The sequence below is a fragment of the Grammomys surdaster genome, unplaced genomic scaffold (assembly GCF_004785775.1).
Source record: "Grammomys surdaster isolate TR1022 unplaced genomic scaffold, NIH_TR_1.0 139, whole genome shotgun sequence".
Taxonomy (NCBI): Eukaryota; Metazoa; Chordata; class Mammalia; order Rodentia; family Muridae; genus Grammomys; species Grammomys surdaster.
Window position 1 is genome coordinate 9,090,379 of NW_021604597.1, and position 19,053 is coordinate 9,109,431.

The 19,053-nt window shown below is 43.1% G+C and overlaps 1 protein-coding gene across 1 annotated transcript in view; it reads left to right on the plus strand.

The window, feature by feature from the left end:
• The window catches only part of Med12l (mediator complex subunit 12L), a 292,238-nt gene that overhangs the window by 43,265 nt on the left and 229,920 nt on the right, over positions 1-19,053 (plus strand). The gene's annotated exons all lie outside the window — the stretch shown is intronic.

The window sequence follows — 19,053 nt, forward strand, 5'->3', positions numbered from 1 at the left end:
TCTATCTATCTATCTATCTATCTATCTATCTATCTATCTATCTATCTATCATCTATCCACACACACACATATACGGATACATATGTGTGTATATATACACATGTATATACATACATACATATATGTGCATATATATATATATATATATATCTGTATCTATCTATATATCATCTATCCATATCTCTTATCGTATTTGAAATCTCAGACCTCACCTGCAGTAACACATATCTACTCCAACAAGGCTACCAGATTCTTTCAAAAAGTTCCACTCCCTGATGACTAAACATTCAAATATATAAGCCTATTGGGGCCATTCCTTTATTAAGATTTCTTTTTCCTTTGTTTAATTTCTTTTTATTTATCCGAGTACACTGTAGCTGTCTTTAGACACAACAGAAGAGGGCATCAAATCCCATTACAGATGGTTTCTGGGAATTGAACTCGGGACCTCTGGAAGAGCAGTCTGTGCTCTTAACCGCTGAGCCATCTCTCTGGCCGGGGAGCCATTCTTAATGAAGCTACCATAATAGATTAAATAGATTGTGGTCCTGGGAAGCTTGTGCCAGCAAGACTTCTTCAGTATATTGACAAATAGGTGAGGGGCTTGAGTCAGTGGGAGCCCTTTCATGAACATCTTAAAGCAGGGTGTAATGGGTTGGACAAACAGATATCAGGACAGATATTTATATATCTATTCACTCATTTATATTTTTCTTTGTCAGGGTTTTATATACGCTAGACAAGCTCTTCACCACTGTGCTACATCCCCAGCCAAGAGTAGATATTTAAATGGATGGGATTAAGAAAACTTAAGGTCAGGTTTGTAATTCTTAGTCTTTATGAATATATATGTAGTATATGTATATAGTATGAGTATATACATATATGTACACACACACACACATATATATATGTATATGTATGTATGTATAAGCATGTTTGGAAAGCTACTAATTGGAGAGCATTGCCACTTTAGTGTGAGGTCATCAGACATAAAACACTTATTTTCAACTGTCTCTTAAAATCTTATATTTGGCAGACATCATGATGTGTGCCTTTAATTCTAGCACTTGAATGGTAGAAGTAGGTGAGTCTCTATGAGCTTGAGACTAGCTTGGTCTACTTAGAGAGTTGAGGACAAGCCAGGGATACATAGTGAGAGCATGTCTAAACAAATAAACAATTTTATTTTTATTGGCTTATAAATGATTAGGTTTGGTTATATAACATTTTTTTTCCCCAAACAAAAATAGCTTTGGCTGTTTCTCTTTTGGCAGCTGGATACAAACTAGAGTCATTTGGGAAGAAAGAGCCTCACTCTGACACATTGACTTCATTAGCTTGGGCCATGGACATGTCTTCGGGTTGTTTGCTTGATTAGCGACTGATGGGAGGACCCAGCCCACTGTGGGTAGTTCTAGTCTCTGGGCTGGTGGTCCTGGGTCAATTAAAAAAAACAAAAAACAAACTAACAAAAAACCTGAGCGTGGTGTAGAAAGTGAGCTAGGAAGCAGCGCTCTGCTGTGGTCTCTGCTCCAGGTTCCTGCCTCCAGGTTTTATCCCTAGTGTCCCTCAAAGATAGACTGTGCCAAATAAATCTTTTCTTTTCCTGGGTTATATTTGGTAAGTGTTTTATTGCAGCAACCGGGAAGCAAACTCGAGCACCTCTTCCCTTTTTCTCCGCTTGTTCCCTCTCTCCCTTGTTCCCTTCTACCTCAGGGTTCTCTCTCCTTTATACCTTCCCTGTTACATGTTCCCCCTTTATCAACGCTTCTCAGTACTTCATGTTCCCCTTTCATGGCCAATGGCTTTATGTCAAGATGATACAAAAGAGTTTCAGAGAAGAAGTAGTGACAGTTGAGAAAATGCCTCCATAAGATAGGCCCATGAACACTCTGTGGGGCCTTTCTTAAATTAGTGATTGATGTGGGAGTTATCTGTAAGGAAAGGAGGCTGAGCAAGTCAGTAACAGTCCCCCTTCCTGGCCTCTGCCTTGTCTCCTGCCTCTAGTGTCCACCCTGAAGTTTTCTTCATGAGGGGCTGTCATCCGTGAGATGGAAGAACACCTTTTTTCCTCAAGTTGCTTTTTTGGTCCTGGTGTTTGTTATGGCAATGGAAACCTTGACTTAGAATTATCTACACTCAAGAGCTGGTACCTACCAGTGCAACTCCTTACTTACACACAGTGCAACTCCTTACACACTCACAGTGCAACTCCTTACTTACACGCTCACAGTGCAACTCCTTACTTACTCACAGTGCAACTCCTTACTTACACACTCACAGTGCAACTCCTTACTTACACGGTCACAGTGCAACTCCTTACTTACATACTCACAGTGCAACTCCTTACTTACACACTCACAGTGCAACTCCTTACACGCTCACAGTGCAACTCCTTACTTACACGCCCACAGTGCAGCTCCTTACTTACACACTCACAGACTTAAAAAGTTAGGAGCCAAGTATGGGAGAGAATATGTGTGTACTGATAGTCTTTCTGAGATTGGGCAGTCTCAGACTGAGACTTAATTTACTTTTGGTTCCACCTGCTTCCCTGGAAATTTTATATATTTATTTTAACAGCTGAGTAAGATTCCACTGTGTGTATTTGCCACATTTTCATTATGTTTCTGTTGCTGGCTGTTTAGCTGTTTTTGCCTTCTTTTGTGAATCGAGGAGCAGTGGACGTGAATGTGCAGATAGCTGCAGTGGGATGTAGACTCCTTCATATGTGCCCAGGGATGGTGGAGCTGTGTCACATTAGGGTACTTCTGTTTTTAGTTTTTTGACAAGCCCACACTTACTTCTATAGCATTAAAGTAGCTTAGTCTTCTGTCAGCAGCAAAAAGGGTTTGTTTAGTTTCAGTTATCTTGTGAATTGAATCTGTTTTGTTTTCCAGGGAATATGTTTAGCTGCCTTAAATGTTTTGATCTTAACAGAGAAAAACACTTTGAATAGGCTGGCTAATAGTTATGAATGAGAAGCTAAGTCTCAAATGGAGTTACCTCCATAGTATTTAAAATGATTAGGAAGCCTAGGTTTTTTTTTTTTTTTTTTTTTTATAAACAGAAACTTTACATTTGTGTGTAGGACTTTACCCTGTGTGCCACTGTCACACTGTTGAATTAGCTAATAACGGCTATAGTATTTGTTATTGACACTGCTGTTGTTGGAACAAATAGTGTCTTATGTGTTTCTGAACTGGTACCATGAGGGAGATGTGTGTATTTCTCTGAGCTTGATGTGTTGAGGGGAGGTGTGTGTGTCTTTGTGTTCCTGTGGCTGTGTTCTTGTGTGTATGTTCTTGTGTGTGAGTGTGATGGCTAATCTTGGCTGTCAAGTTAACATACCTGGGAAGAGTGAACCTCAGTTGGGAATTGCTTTCACCAGATTGGCATGTGGACATGTCTGTGAGAACTTTTCTTAATTGTTAATGGACATAAAGTGGCCTGGCCTGCTGTGGCTGGTGCCGTCCCTCACCCCGACTGTAGAGGAGAGGCAGCTGAGTATGACACTTCTCTCCTTTTAAGTTCTTCTGTTGTCTTCAGGTCCCTGCCTTTGCTTCTCTCAGTGGTAGTATAGCTTGTATGCTAAATAAACACCTTTTTCTCTAAGTTGGCTTTGTTCAGTATTTTATCACAGCAACATAGAGCATGTGTACATGTGCGTATGTGTCCTTGCCTGTGCCTGAGGTTAACATCAAGTGTTTTTCAGGTGCCATGTACTTTTGTACTTTTTTCTTTTCTTTTTCATTTTCTTTTTTTCTTTTTCCCTTTCTTTTCTTTTGTTTTTTGGAGACAGGGTCTCATTGGTTAAACAATGGTTTAATCAATGATTAAATGTATTAAACAATGGCTGATTAAACAAGTCTGTCTGTCCTGTGTACCCCAAACATCTGTCTCTGCTGTTACAGCACTGGGGTTGCAAGTGTACTCTCCATTGTGCCCAGATATTTTATGTGTGTTCTGAGGGGACGAATCATGGTCCTTTGCATATATGTCATGGTTGTTTGCTCTGTGTTTTCAGGGGGCTTCTGACAGAGGGAGTGAGTGTGTCTTAGGTCTCTGATTCTTTTGCCTACTTATGGGATCCTTTTCTCGATGTGAAGGTTTGTGCCTGGCCTTACTGTATCTTGTGGCATGTTCAGATGACGTTCCTGGGAGTCCTGCTCTTTTCTAGGGGGAGAGACATAGAGTGGATCTGGGGAGGGAGGAGGTACAGGAGAATTGGGAGGAGTGGAGGGAGGGGAGGCTGCAGTTGGGATGTATTGTATGAGAGAACAAAGATGATTTTTTTTTTTTTTAAATCGAGTCCTATGCTTACATAGGCAGTACTTTGCTGACTGAGTTGTCTTCTAAGTTTCAAGAACTGTGGGCTTACTGAGGAAGTTTTTGAGCCTGGGTGATGTTCTGTCCTCTGGCTCTTCGTCCCTCGCTAGCACTGTTGGCCTTTTGTTGGTATTGCCGTGTTAATTCAGGGGCACCATAGTCCCCGTCTCATCAGTGACGGCTGCTGGAGTGTGTGTATATTTCATCCATCTTCTGGTTTATTAGTTGAACTCATTGAGAGTCTTATTTCACAGATGAGAACCGTGTGAGCCAATAGTGGACGAAGAGCTTGAGCTCAGTTACTCAACAAGAAGGCTCCAAAGCCCATGCTTGGACACTGTGCCAGCCTGTCAGTGGGGACAGAGGAAAAGAATATAGACATTACTCTGTCTGTAGGTGTCCCTGGTTTTGGTAGAGGGTATTTGTCCACACAGTCCAAATCTTGGAAGGCAGAGTGAACAGAGAAAGGAATGAATGCAGTCCTGGGGAATAAGTCTTAGCAGTTTAGTTTAGAAAGAAGGTGCTTTCCTGGGACAGAGTTGAGGATGGGCTGGATGGTAATCAGGTAAGGACATTCTGACAGAAGGATCTCGGATGCAGGTTAACATCTGATGCTTCTGTGCTTTTGCTGTCCTTCAGCGTCAGCTTGAGCAGGGCTTGGGGTCAAGGGTCTGCTGTGGAGGAGTTGTCTGCTGAAGAGGATGCTATGTCCTCACATGGGTGATGGGGAGCTCTGAGCGGGTTTGTGATTACTGTTATGGTTACAGCACTATCCTTCACTTTCCCAAATATAAAACAGAGATGACCGACAGTACTCTGTGAGAACAAGAAGAATTGATAATTCATGAAATGAATCCCTACCTCTAAACCCATGGCACATAGTCAGTATAAACTGTTAGGATGGTACCACGGCTACGAGGGGCATTGTCATTACTAGCCAGCATAGTTGGTAATTTCCAGCACTACAATGTTACCATGTAGGTTTTAGCACTGCATTTTGTGGTAAACTTATATAGGTAAATCCAGATAATACACTGGCCTGGGACACTGGAAGATGCCTTTTCTCCCCCTTGTGAGGAGGTGATTGCTGTTGACATGCGCATATGATGGACCCAACAAACATTGCTAGGTGAGAGGATCCTGCCAGTGGGTACGGAATTGGATATGGTGACTGGACAGAACTGTTGTCACTGGTGCTATGGGGGACAGGAAGAGCAGAATGGAGTTCAAGGTGTCACAGAGCAGAGAAAGGGAAGTGAAACTGTTTGCAGCGTGAGCAGCTTTCATTCTGGTAGAAGTCGGGTGTTCATATGGTGAATCCATGAGGTCTTTTTAAGAGGAAGGGGTGGAGCCGGGCAATGGTGGCACATGTCTTGGGAGGCAGAGGCAGGCGGATTTCTGAGTTCGAGGCTGGCCTGGTCTACAGAGTGAGTTCCAGGACAGCCAGGGCTACACAGAGAAACCCTGTCTCGAAAAACTAAAATAAATAAATAAATAAATAAAAATAAAAAAAAAAGAGGAAGGGGTGGATTAGAACCTGCTTGAAATGCTTTGTGGTTAAACTGCTGAGGGCACTGCTGTTTACTCACAACATCTCTTCTGTGCCACGTAAGGTTTTGAGGTTGGCTGTGCACTTGGAACCACTCTTATCATCCCCAAATAGAAGGAGAGACAGTGGCCCCCTTTTCACAGTGAGTAATTTCTGATGTCGCTGAGGCATTTGGACTGTAAAAAATAAGCCCCTCGAAGCACACAGTTGACAGTCTGGTTTCTTATCTAACCAACCAGCTTACTTCCAGTGTGAATTCCTGAGGAGACCACACGCTAACTTTGTAGGTTCTGGAGACAGGATTCGAGCAAGGACAGCCTCCAACGTGACGATCTCATTTCTCACAAAGACATGGGTGAAAATCAGGAACTTTGTGCACTAAAACTTCTCTTTTACTTTTTCATGGGTTCTGGGATCAAATTTCGCTCACCAAGCTTGGGTGGCAAGTTCCTTAGCCCACTGTGCAATCTTGCTCATTCTTTTATTGTTAATATACACTCTTTCATTTTGAGTTTCTTTAAATTTCATATTTTCAACATGCAATACAATGACATTTTAACACTTAAAACTATTAAGAAATATTCAGAAGCTTGTTCATTCCTGTATATTTTTTTCACCCTCAGCCATTTTTTTTTTTTTGATGCAACCAGCAAGAGGTTTAATGATTCCAGGTTACTGGGGTTCCCTCTCATGCAAACAAGAAGAGAGAACCCTGAGTTGGAGCTAAGAATAGCTTTCATTTGGTCTAGGGGATAGAATAGAGAAACAGTGACTAGGCACAATATGATTGGCAGAACAGTGTGACTTTTAAACTGATTGGTCTTTGGGGGATGAGGTGGCAAGGACCTCCCTTGTCTGTCCATGTGCTCTGGGTCTTCCTCCCTCGTTGTCTGAGGAATGTTAATTAGCCTCTCCCTTCCTTCTCTGAATGTTAATCCATCTAGTGTCCTCTGACTAAAGAATGTGCCCCTCCCGGGGATGTGTCCTGGGACAGTGAGATTCTTTTAATTTTAAATTCAAACTGAGACCCGAAAATCCTTTGTTTAGACTCAAAAGTCTTACATTCCCTCCTTTTTCTTGTGTGTGATTCCAATCCTGGAATCATAAACTGTCATTTAACTTTGGGTGAACGCACCCTAAGCCCCACCGTCTAAGGCTGCATCTGGGACAGGGTTTAGATTTAAGTCTCTTATCTCTGACATTTTGGGTAACCTCTACCCCTGTGCCTCTAGGGTGGGGATCTCTCAGGAGTCAAGGCCAGATGCTCTTTGGCCTTGTAGAATAGCAGGTGATCTTGAGCTTGAGGGGCCCGCCCAGGTGTCCTGCTGCTCTCTAGTTGGCATCAGGTGCAGGTGCTGGTCCGAGTCATATGAAGTCAGGCAGTTACTCCATCCACCCCAGTGGAGGTCAGGAAGGTCAGCAGCACCAGGAACAGCCTCTTATTAACCTGAAAAGTCATTTCTAGGAGGGGGGCGAGTCAAGAGCCAGAGTCAAGGGAGTGGGGGTCCTGCACAAGAGGGGTGTTCCGGGCTCGGAACAGGGATAAGACAAGAGACACTATCTAGCCAGGCCAGTTTCCAAGGGCAATTTAGTTAAGGTCTCTTTTTATGACTGTTGAAACCAACCAACCAACCAACCAACCAACCAACCAAAACATACAAAAAAAACCCCACCCCCAACCAACCAAACAATAAAACTCGTTTACTGCCATGTGTGGGAAATCTCCCTTCCAGTTTTTTGCAGGGGAGTCCAAGGGACTCCCAAAACAGTATGGAGTACTGCCGTTGCTCATAGTTGCTTCATAAAACTCTAAGGCAAGACACTGTTGCTGAAGGAACCACATACTTTGGGCCAAGAACTTTGAAGAATTTAGCTAGAATTGATCCTAAAGCATCCTCCCTTGAGATTAGCTTTTTTACTAACCATAACAATGACCAACAAGACAAGATATCCTTAAGGGTCCACAAGATATCTCCAAGGGTGTAATAAGTGTCACTTACATCCTGACAGTAACCAAAAGCCATCTAATTGAACCTAAGACCCCCTAAGAGGGGGAGAATTCATACAGTACTATAAACCTGGCCAGCCTCCCATGACATAGGCTACAGAGCAGAACTACTAAGTCACTTTCATAAAACAGTATGATTCCTAATTGTATTATACGTAGTTATCTTTATAATCACAGACAAATGTAGCTTCTACCCTCATCAAAGAATCTGTTTGTGCAGCAGATAGAGAGTATTGCAGAAAGCTACAACTGCTCAAAATGCAGAAAGTAACAGGTTATCGGGCGCCGAACACCAACTAATATGTCAGCAACAGAACCTCTGTACCTGAGGGTCAGTAAACATCCTGGAAAGAGGGGTCAGAAAGATTGTAAGAGCTAGCCGACCAGGGAGTCTGCTGTGAGATAGGGTTTTCTGTAAGTGATAAAGAAGCTATACCCATAAAATCTCAAAAAAACCCAGTTACTTAATTAAAAGAAAACCAGGGTAATGACAACATCAGTTGGCATGTCAACATGGATGGGGGAAATATCACCAAGCCTCACCCTTTAGATGGAGAACTCTAGATGGCTAATGGCTGCCGAGAGAGGAAGCATCAGTTTTCTCCAAGGATGATATAGGTTTTCTAACCCAAGGGGCCAGCCTCAAACACTATTAAATGCCACTAGGAGTGGGCCTTTGAGAATTGTAGTCCAACACCCTTCCGGTTCCATCCTTTCTGTCTTTCTCTTTCTTAAATATGCACAGCCTGTTTGCAGCCAGTACCTCTATGCTACTCACATTAAGGGAGGGGTAGCCGCCTGAGGCCAGGAGAGATGTACTGGGATGAGGGATGAAGGACTATCAAATGTGTTAGCTTGTTTTGCAGATTTGTTACTTAGAACATAAACCAGGAAACTTAAAAACAACCCCACACTTACTGTGTATGTGTGTTTTAAATGGGTAAATATATACCATCTTTAAAAAAAACCACACAAACTGCTCAGAGTGGACTACTGATGTTTCTGTAGTTTGAAATGTCAATTCTGTGATGGTTAGAAAACTGCTTAAAAAAAAATAGGAAAGGGCTTAAGTTTCCGAGTTACCTTATATAAAGTGTGTGTATAGCCTTCAAAGCACATTGTCTTTAATGAATTTTTCTAAAGCCCAAGTCATCTCTTCTGTGCAGTTCAGACTGCACAGAGCGTTGGTATAGAGAACAGTTACTAGTCATTAGGGTGTCGGGAGATTGTGAGTGCCATGCATGTAAAGTGAGTTGACGTTTATTAGGTGAATGGATCATGCTCAGAAATACTAAGTATGGGGCTTCTGGGGGGTGCTGGTGACAGGCACAAAGACTATTGGCTGCTCTGTATAATGTGGAAGTTACTGTGTTTTGTAGCTTCTTGGTCTCAAGTTATTTAGTATGGTCACATGGTGATAAGATGTTTCGTGTTGTGTTCTCACCAAAAGCCTAGCTGTCTTGGGTTTGATCAGAACGGACATACTAGAGTGGCTACTCACCGTGTGTGGTGTATGTGTGTGTGTGTGTGTGTGTGTATGTGTGTATGTGTGTGTGCAAGCATGTATATACATGTATATGTGCATGTGTGTGTGTGAGATTGTGTATGTATGTGTGTATATATGTGTGATTGTGTATGTGTGTTCATATGTGTGTATGTGTGTGTGAGTTTAGTGCTGTGTCATTTTTATTGTTGAAACTTTTCTCAAACTACCATCAGCACTATGATCATGGCATGAACTCCATTCTGGCAAAGGAAAGGGGAAAGTGGAGTTTTAGTTTTGCTGAACAAGGGATTGAACCTCCTCCTACCAGAAACTTTAACAGAACCTGGAAGTGTGCAGGGGACATTAGTATCTGATGTAAGAAGACACTCAGGTCTGCTGCTTTGCTAAGGAGCTGGCAGCAGCTGCCTTTCTCTAACTACACTCCTGTCTCCCCCGCCACCAAGATCCACAGGAGGGACCCCTCCCTCCATTCCTGAGGTCTCTTCTCCCTCCTGGGGCACAGGTTAACAAGCCTGCTGTAGGAGAGCCCAGTGTATTGTGTGCACAGGGAAGCAAAGGCAGCATTAGCTGGCCAATAAGTCTGTTGTCTTGCTGGAAACTTTCTCTCCTGGGCCTGGTCCCAAGGTAGAGGAAACATGTCCTAAGGGGTTAATTAAAAGTACTGGCTCTAACTTCATAAATATTGCCCTGTTTTTCCATACTGGGAACCTCTTACGCTTCCTGAGGTATCCACAGAAATGATCTCAAAATTAAAAGTGTCATTAAAGGAAGAGGTTAATGTACCAACCCTGAATGCAGCCTCCCACCTCTCAGTCGTTCTGTGTGTCCCACATGGTGGCACTGTTATCTCCCCAGCCACTCCACTGTGAATCCGGAAGCTTCTCTAATCGAGCAGCCCTTCTGTTATCAGGCTGGCTACTGTTTTCCCTGGCCAGGGCCCCACTCCTACCTCCCCTCTGTTCCCTACCAGGGTCAGGTCTGTGCTGAATGTGGTAGCCTCTGCTCGCTTTGTTATGCAGCTTCCTGAGAGTTAGTCATCATTTATGTATCTGATACTGATACTCCTTTGACCAGAATTCTTCATTGCCTTTTAAACATCGGTGAAAGGCTGTACTCCCTTGAAGGCACGTCCTGGGTTGCTGGTTTGTGAACACTCTTGGATGGATGAATGTTTCACTAGTGCCCTCTTGTGGTCACTGTGCACTCACCTGGGAATTTGTAGCTGCTGGAGCCTCCTGCATCCATTAATAAGCCTAGCCAGAGACAGCACATTGCTGCTTCTGTCTGTGAAACTCATCTGTGCTTTCCTTCTAGAAGTGACAGACTGCCGTCCTTCACCTCCCCTCCCGAGTCCCACAGTACACCAGAGCATGTCTCCCACTGCTGCTAGTCCCTGTGCACCCCATGTCTCTCTGGACCTCACAAATGGCTTGCCTCAGGTGGCTTCTTTCTTTATCCTCTTAGTAGTTCCCAGCAGAACCTCCAGCCTGCAGTAGACAGTGTCTGATGCTAAGTGCTGATGGCTTCTATTTTAGATATTTATTATTTGTTTTCTTCTAGGATATATTCTTGATTTCATAGCAGCAGCAGTAGTTTGTATAATATGAAGTGTCTTTGGACAATAAAGCCAGTTTAGACATAGCACAGGAAAATATTATATGACGACAAAACTAGATAATTATTTGATAATGCGTTTACATTTTTGGTACACATGAGCTCTCTACTGATGAGTCACATCTGAACAGAAGTAAATATTAAGGATTTATTATTATGTTACTATTAATTTTAATTGTTGTTATTGCCTGTGTGTATGTAACATGCACGGGGATGCCTATGGAGGTCATTGGCTCTCTTGCAGCTGGAGTCACAGATGGCTGTGAGCAGCCTACTGTGTGAGCTTGGAACTGAACTCAGGTCCTTTGGAAGAGCGGTAAGGGCTCTTCCCAGCCACAGGCGATTGTTTTCAAAGGATTAATGTGTCCAGTTACTTACTGCTTTGTAGTATTTCTGCTGTGTACAGTAGCCTGTTTGCCACCGCCTCCCTCTCTGCTCCTCTTACTCCTTCAACAGCCAGACGGCATGCTTCCTGATAGTTCAGCAGAGCATAGTGCTTTGACTCCCTTGGTCTCGAATCATATTGGGGTAGTACCTATGGTTTTTGCTTTTGTTTATCTAGGCTGCTAGTCAACACGCTGGCAAGCATGTTTTGATTCCAGAAGTTAACATTGGCCAAATGGGGATTTTGGATAATTATAACTTTAAAAATCATTTTGTTGTGGATATTAATAAGAATGTAGAGGTTTGTAAGTTTCCTTTCCCTCTACCCAGCTTTAACCGTAAACTTACGGCCACTCCGGCTTCTCCCTCTTATCTCCCCTACCTTCTTCCCTCTCTTTCAAAAATATCATAGAATTTACTTTTATTTTACTTTATGAAATGTAGATCATTTCTTACTGGAAATAAAGCATTTCAAGAAAAAAGATCACTTCCCTGAGATATAATTCATATGCTATATAATTAACCCGTTTATAAAATCAGCCCAAAGATGTTTGTGTATTCATAGTTATAAAGCTGTCTGTTGGTGACAAAACTTTTACTGAGTAGACACAGCACACACTTCCACTCACCCCAGATAGGGATCCCACAAGAGACCAAAGTATTGGTACCAAAAATCCAACTTGATGAACAAATGAGTTTGATTGGGGTTACTTACAGGAATATGGGTGAGGGGTTACTTACTGGAGCAGAATTGACTCACAGAGTGTTGGCATCACCAAGGCCCACTCCAGCATGGGTGACAACTCACAAAAGCTGGGAACTTAGAACACACTGCACAGCCTGCAGGCAGTGGAACAAGTTGGGGAGTGTCTTTCGCAAGCAACTCTGGTCTAAACAACTCCCTGGCCGCTCAGCTGGTTTCAAGAGTCTTCATTGCAGATTGACATATTTGAAGCTTTGCAGTTCTGTAGTAGTTGTGTGGGGATCACTGCAACATGAAGAACTGTATTAAAGAGTTACAGCATTAGGAAGGTCGAGAACCTTCTAGTCTAGTCTCAGAGGGTCTCGTACCTTTTATTGCTTGCTCTGGCAGGCAGGGACTTCTGCAGCTTCCCTGCAGGATGGAATATTTCAGTCTTGGAGGAAACATTTGTATCACCATCAACCCCATTTTAGAACATTTTCACTATGTGAAAAACCCCATACTCATTAGCATCACGAGTCTACTTGTGTATAGATTTTCATATTTTGGATATAATAAGTCATGTAATAGATAGGTCTACCAAACTAGCATTTTTTTTCACTTAGTATTTCCAAGGGTTCTTCTATGCTGTAGCACGTCTCATAAGTAAAGCATTCCACTTACGTATCAATATTGCTGCATTGTAGGCACATACCACAGTTTGTCCACGCATCCAAATCCAGTTTGTCCATGTTGATGTATAGATTTACTTTTTGTCCCTTGGGAGTCTCAATGCACTCCATGTACACTTGTATACAGTCTTCATGTAGATACTTGTATATTATCTCTCTGGTGTATAGCTGGCTGTAAAGTAGTGGGGTCGCATTGTGTTTCCACATTTAACTTTTTGAGGGGTGGTCACGCTTCTCTTTTTCTTCAGTGTCACAGTCTCATTAGCCATCTACATGGGTCCCGCTCCCCCCACGTTTTGCCAGTACATGTCATTGTGTCTTGGTTATTGCCATCATAGTCTTGGGTCATTGTGCTTTTGCTTTGTGGTTTTTATTTTCCTCCGTAGCTTCTGATATTGAGTACCTCTGAATGTTTATCCTCATTGGAGAAGTATGCATTCCAGCCTTCCCAAACCTAACCTTAAAATTCGATGTCTTCTACATATTGAGTTGTAATAATTTTTTTTTTTTATGTGTTCTAGACCCAAGTCCTTTCTTGGGGATGTGGTTTTCCCAATACCTCTCAATCAGTTGGTTATCTTTCACTGATGGTACTAATCATGAGAGTGTCTTACCATGAAATAGGATGGTGGTGGATGACCCTTCAGTGTTTCTTACATATCCATTGTAGATGGATAGTGCAGCTCATACATGCTGCAGCTGAATTTTCTCATTCAGTCAGCTGCTAAGTCTGGCTGATTATCCCCGGAAGGCTTGATTGATGCCCCAGTGAGGAGGCTGTCACCTCTGACCTAGAGTGGCATAGCAACCAGATTACCCTCAACATGTGCTCCTTCGTCACAGCTGCCTTTTGCTTTTTAGCCTCCCTCATTCCCTTCCCATGGCTTCCAACTGCTTTTGTAAAAGGGAAGGTTGGTGGCCAGGAAAGCAAGCTATCATAGGATTAAAGGCTCTTTATGCACATGTTTACTGGTGAGTTGCTTCAAAAAGAATGTGAAGTACAGAGGTGGGAGATGCTGCCTGCTCTTTGAGTGGACCCGGGTTTGATTTGAAGCATCTACATAGCGGCTCACTATAATCTTTAACCCCACGACCAGCAGATCTGATACCCTCTTCTGGTGTAGTGGGGACCAGACGTGTATGTGCTACACAGGCGTATATACAGGCAAAACACCCCCACACAAAGAAAGCAAATCACAGTGTTTGCATGTATCCTTGATAGCACACTGATGCTTCTAGTTAGAGCAATGTTTATAGGTCTAGTTAGACCTATAGTTTTTTTTTTCTATAATGGTGTTAAAAACCCCATAGGTATGCAGTAATGATGTTAAGTTCCTACTAAGAGTTGAAAGGCAGAATCTGTAGGTAGGGACTTGGTTTCTATTTTGGAAGGACTTTATGATGTCTTGGTTGAAGTCAATACTTAATTTTATGGAAATAAAGCAGATTGAGGCGCTAACACTCTAAAAAAGGGTGTGCCATCCCATCCACCAGGTGGTGGTCCAGTATGCAGAGGCCAGAGAAACGGTATATGGCATTTCATTTGGTCCTAGAAACATTTCTGCTCATGCATACGGACGAGCAGGCACAGCTTTCTAGACAAGCACAGCCTTCAAGCACCAGAGCAGCTTGAGGTAGTGCAGTCACGTGTGTACTAGCAGGTAGCATTTGAGATGGATATAGTGTCTATGCAAGAAGCTTGATCTTCGTTCATTAAAGACAGTGGACCCATTGAAAGTATTTGAGCCATGAAACCAACCTTGACTGCTCCCATGAACACTGCACCAGGCATTGTGCTATCAGTTGGGTGTTAGCTGAGTGGGGATCAAGGTCTGATATCAGAAGCAGCACATGCTGTCCACTGGCAGCCAGTGTCCACTGTTTCTTTCTAGAATCATTCTGTACACTTACTGATCAGTTCCCATCTGGCACCCATTGTGCTAGTGATTCATCTGTCTCTCTTATGGCTTCCATTGCTGCGATAAAACACCATGACCAAAAAGCAAGTTGGGGAGGAACGGGTTTATTTTTATTTGGCTTATACTTTCAGATCATAATTTATCATTGGAAGAAGTCAGGATAGAACTCAAGCAGGGCTGGAGCCTGGAGGCAGGAGCTGATACAGAGGCCATGGAGAGATGCTGCTTACTGGCTTGCTTCCTGTGGCTCGCTCAGCTTCTGTTTTACAGAACACAGGACCACCAGTCTCAGAGATGGCACCGCCCACCGTGGGCTGGGCTCTCCCACATTGATCACTAGTTGAGAAAATGCCTTACAGCTGGATCTCAGGCATTGTGCAGGAGCTTTACTCCTTCCTCCCTGATGACTCTAGCTTGTGTCAAGTTGACAGAACCAGCTAATACACCTGTCTTTATGGTAATTGAGGTAGTAGTTATTATTTGTAGAAGAGGAAATTTAGAATTGGCCAGCGTTCAGTACTTTGCTGCATTTTTCACAGCCTATCTTAATCCTGACAAGTCAATGCGAATTTGACACTATGAGAACTTCCAGGCCTCTTTGTCCTTGGCATACTGTGTTTGCTACCAGGATGGCTGTTCCTTTCTCCTCTGCCTAGCCCCCAGCTCCCTGATGCTCTTGCAGCGTTTGAGAGCTCTGGAACATCATCTTTTAACCTGGCGTACCTCTGCTTTCACCCACTGCATGCTTATGACTTCCTGAGTTTGATGAATAGGGCAGGTGTTTTACTGCCTCAGCCTTACGGCCCCTAAGCAGTCTCATAGGTCTTGTATCTGTGGTGCTGGGGCAGGCACTCTGACCTCTGCACCCCTCTGGGCCAGCTTTCTGTTCTAAGGATGAGGCATTAGAAAAGATGGACGTGTGCTTCTAGGATCCTGAAATACGAGGAAGAGCACTGATGAAGCCTGCTGACCTCCTTGCTCTTTCCGTTGTTGATCCGTCAGCATTCTGAGTAGCATCCATACCCACAACTCTAACATCTAGCCTTACAGACTTCATTTCCTTCTTTATAGTGCGAGAGGGTAGGTGTGGTCCTGTTTTCTGAGTTGCTTGAAGTGGCCAGGACTCTCGACTCAGAGGACCTTCCGTGGCCACTTTTCTCCATATTTCTACTCTGATCCTCTCTAGCCAGATCTTCCCTACGTCTATTATTTTCTTTTCATCACATGAAAATGCCAGGGCATCCTTTGAGCCTTCTCTTGGGTGCTGAGAATCAGACAAGAACATCCAGCTCTTAATCCCTGAACCACCTTTCCAACCTTGTAATTTGATATCTGATGTTAAAGTGATGAGAAGGCAGCATTTATTAATTCCTAAAAGGAATTCATATCACAATGTAGTATATTCAATGATTAAAGAAAGGATATGTGTGTGTTTATACATTTTTTTCCCTCTGCCATATTCCTGTTTTACTGAATATAGAGTGAGACTGGCAGCCAACTAGTTCTGAGGATTTTCCCCATCATATCCACCCCCATCCCCCTCCAGAATTTCAGGCTCGTATAGCCAGGCCTGGGTTTTCACTTGAGTTCTGGGGATTTGAGCTCATGAGGATAACTACGAAGCAAGTGCTATACACTGGGCCATCTTCCAGCCAGTAGATCCATAGATACCACAGATGAAAAATATTTGAAATAAATTACATCTGTACTGAACATGTGTATACTTTTGTGCTTGTTCTTAGCCACACAGTAGTGTAACAAATATTTGTATAGCATTTGCATTGTATTTTATAAATGTATTTTATAAGTGCAGAAACAATGTAAAGTATGAAGAGGATATACTATGGTTTTGTACAAATACCTCTTCCTTACTTTTTCCCATATGCATGTGTGTTCACGTGTGTACGTACATAGATGCATGACTGTGTGGGTACATGTATTTGCATGTGCATGCACGTGGAGGCCCAAGGCCCATATTGGGTGACCTTTTGCTTTCTCTCCACCTTAGATATTGAGCAGAGTTCACCGATCATGGCTAGTCTTGTTGCTCTGGGGGTCCTCTGTGTCTGCCTCCCTTGCACCAGAGTTACAGGTGTGCCACCATGACTGCCTGACATTTACCTGTGTTCTGAGGACCTAACTCTGTCCTCACCCTCGGTTTGTTAGTGGCTGAGCCATCTGCCCAGTCCATGTGATTTCCCATAAGGACGTTGGGCAGCTGTGGGCTTTGCTGTCTGTCTGTGGTGGAAGGGCTACCACCACGTTCCTGTGGATAACGTGGAAGACTCTCTGTCTCAGTAGTGAGTATAGAAGGTGGGAGTTAAGTGGGCTATTATGGGGTTTCTTCTGTATTCGCATGTGTTTCAAGTTTTTGGTGGTAAACTTATACTTCTATAGTGAAGACAGTGAGGATAATGGCTTAGACAAAGTAGATGCGTGCTGACTTGTGGTATTTTTGTTTGGGCTGAAATGTACTGTGGGCTTGCTAACAGCACCACACTGAGAACAAGTTACAGGTTTGCTGAACAGAGCTCAGAGTCTGTATCATGGTTTCTGTGTTTGCTTGTTAGGTAAGCTCCACATGTCTCCACAAGCAGGTGGGTGGTGTTTTGATTGAACAAGTATCATGGGACCATTAGTCCATGTCACCAGAGAACAAGAGGATGATGACATTCATAGTGGAATTTCTTGCTTTTAGTTCCAGTCCATCAGTTTTAGTGATAGGATCTGTAATCAGTGGTGCTTCTGAAAAATGGTGAAACCCAGAATAGAGTGTCAGCCTAATTAATACCTGATCATGCCTTTGCACTGTTTGTTACTGGAGTTTAACAGCTATGGCATGCACTTAAGTATATTTCTATCATATTAGTTTTATGATACAGGGTTTCATGTAGCTCAGGCTGGCTCTTATGGTGTAGGCCTCTTGCTTTCATCCCCCAGTGGTGGGATTATAGAGTTCCATTACCATACCAGACTGAATTTTACTTTATAAGATGTAGTTGGAACATGTGACTAAACTAACACTTAATAAAGTGGGAGACTCAATTCTGTCAGACGATTTGGCTCTGTTCCTCCCTTCTGAGCCAGTGGGAGAACCAAATGATGGGAAAACATTGTGTGGAGTTGGTTTCTTAGAAGATGCTGCTTCCCCAGCTCTTTGGGGAAACTTGGCTGCAAGCTTACAGTTACTATATTTTTGCCCACAGAATAGGCTAAAGTTAGTATCATTTCCTATTTGGTTGCCAGAGGCAACACAGTTTAATTTGTGCCCCAGTGGCAGTCATTTAAAAATAATTTCAGCGACCTGTGAGTGTGTGTGTATATATGTGTGTGTATGTGTGTGTGTGTGTGTGTATGTGTGTGTGTATGTGTGTGTGTGTATGTGTGTGTGTTTGTGTGTATAGTCTTGGCATGAAACAGGGTAGGCACATAAGATTTCACCACTATGAAGGTCACAGGACAGCCTTGGTGTTTGGTTCTCCTTCCTTGTGCTGGCTGAGAGAATGTTCCTGTGTCATTTACTACTGAGCTAAGCGGGTCCCACGAGGCTCTTGGCCCACTCTCCTGTCTCTGCCTCTTACCGTGCCATAGGAACACTGGAGATTATAACATGTGCTGTCAACCTGGGGAGATGCAGGTTCTTTGGATTCTAACTTAAGTCCTCATACCTGGATAGCAGGTGCTTTAGCCACTGGACCATCTCATCAGCCTCCTGGCCCCTTTCCTGGTGCTATTTTTCTGCTCCCTTTTTATTTCTTACCTTTTAAAGCTTCTCAGTCAACCCAACTCTGTCCTTTCTGAGTTCTGGGCTATGAGTTCTGGTTGAAGAAAACAACAACATAACTTAGCTACAGATGACCTAGTCAGGGTCAGCCGTGCCTGTGTCTGTACTCATCCCAGAGACAGCCTAAATTGGGAAGCTTATGGTTCAGCCTGTGGATGTCAGTCCTTTAGTCAGACAAAAAGCCAATGCATGTGTGTTTGACACTTGTCGTGGAGTAGGAAAGGAAAGAAAGCCCACTTTAAGAGCTACATTTGAGAAGTTTGGTGTAGTGAGGTTTCTTACAAGTGTTATTCTCTGCTTTTCTGTTTTACCATTGACCCTTCAGTGGTTTTATGATACTAACTGTTGTTTGTCACACATACGACATTCATATACAGATGTCTGTTACGGTCACAGAAGCACAAGAGTGGGATGGTTTTGTCCTCCTGAGATCTAGCCGGGTTCTGGGCATGCTTTTTCCGAGTGATGGCTGCACATGCAAACATCATTATTATGTAACAAATGTTAGACTTGAAAGTGTATCCTCAGAATAATCAGGGGGGAAGTGTAATTCTTACAGCTGTGTCTACAATTAGAACTTTC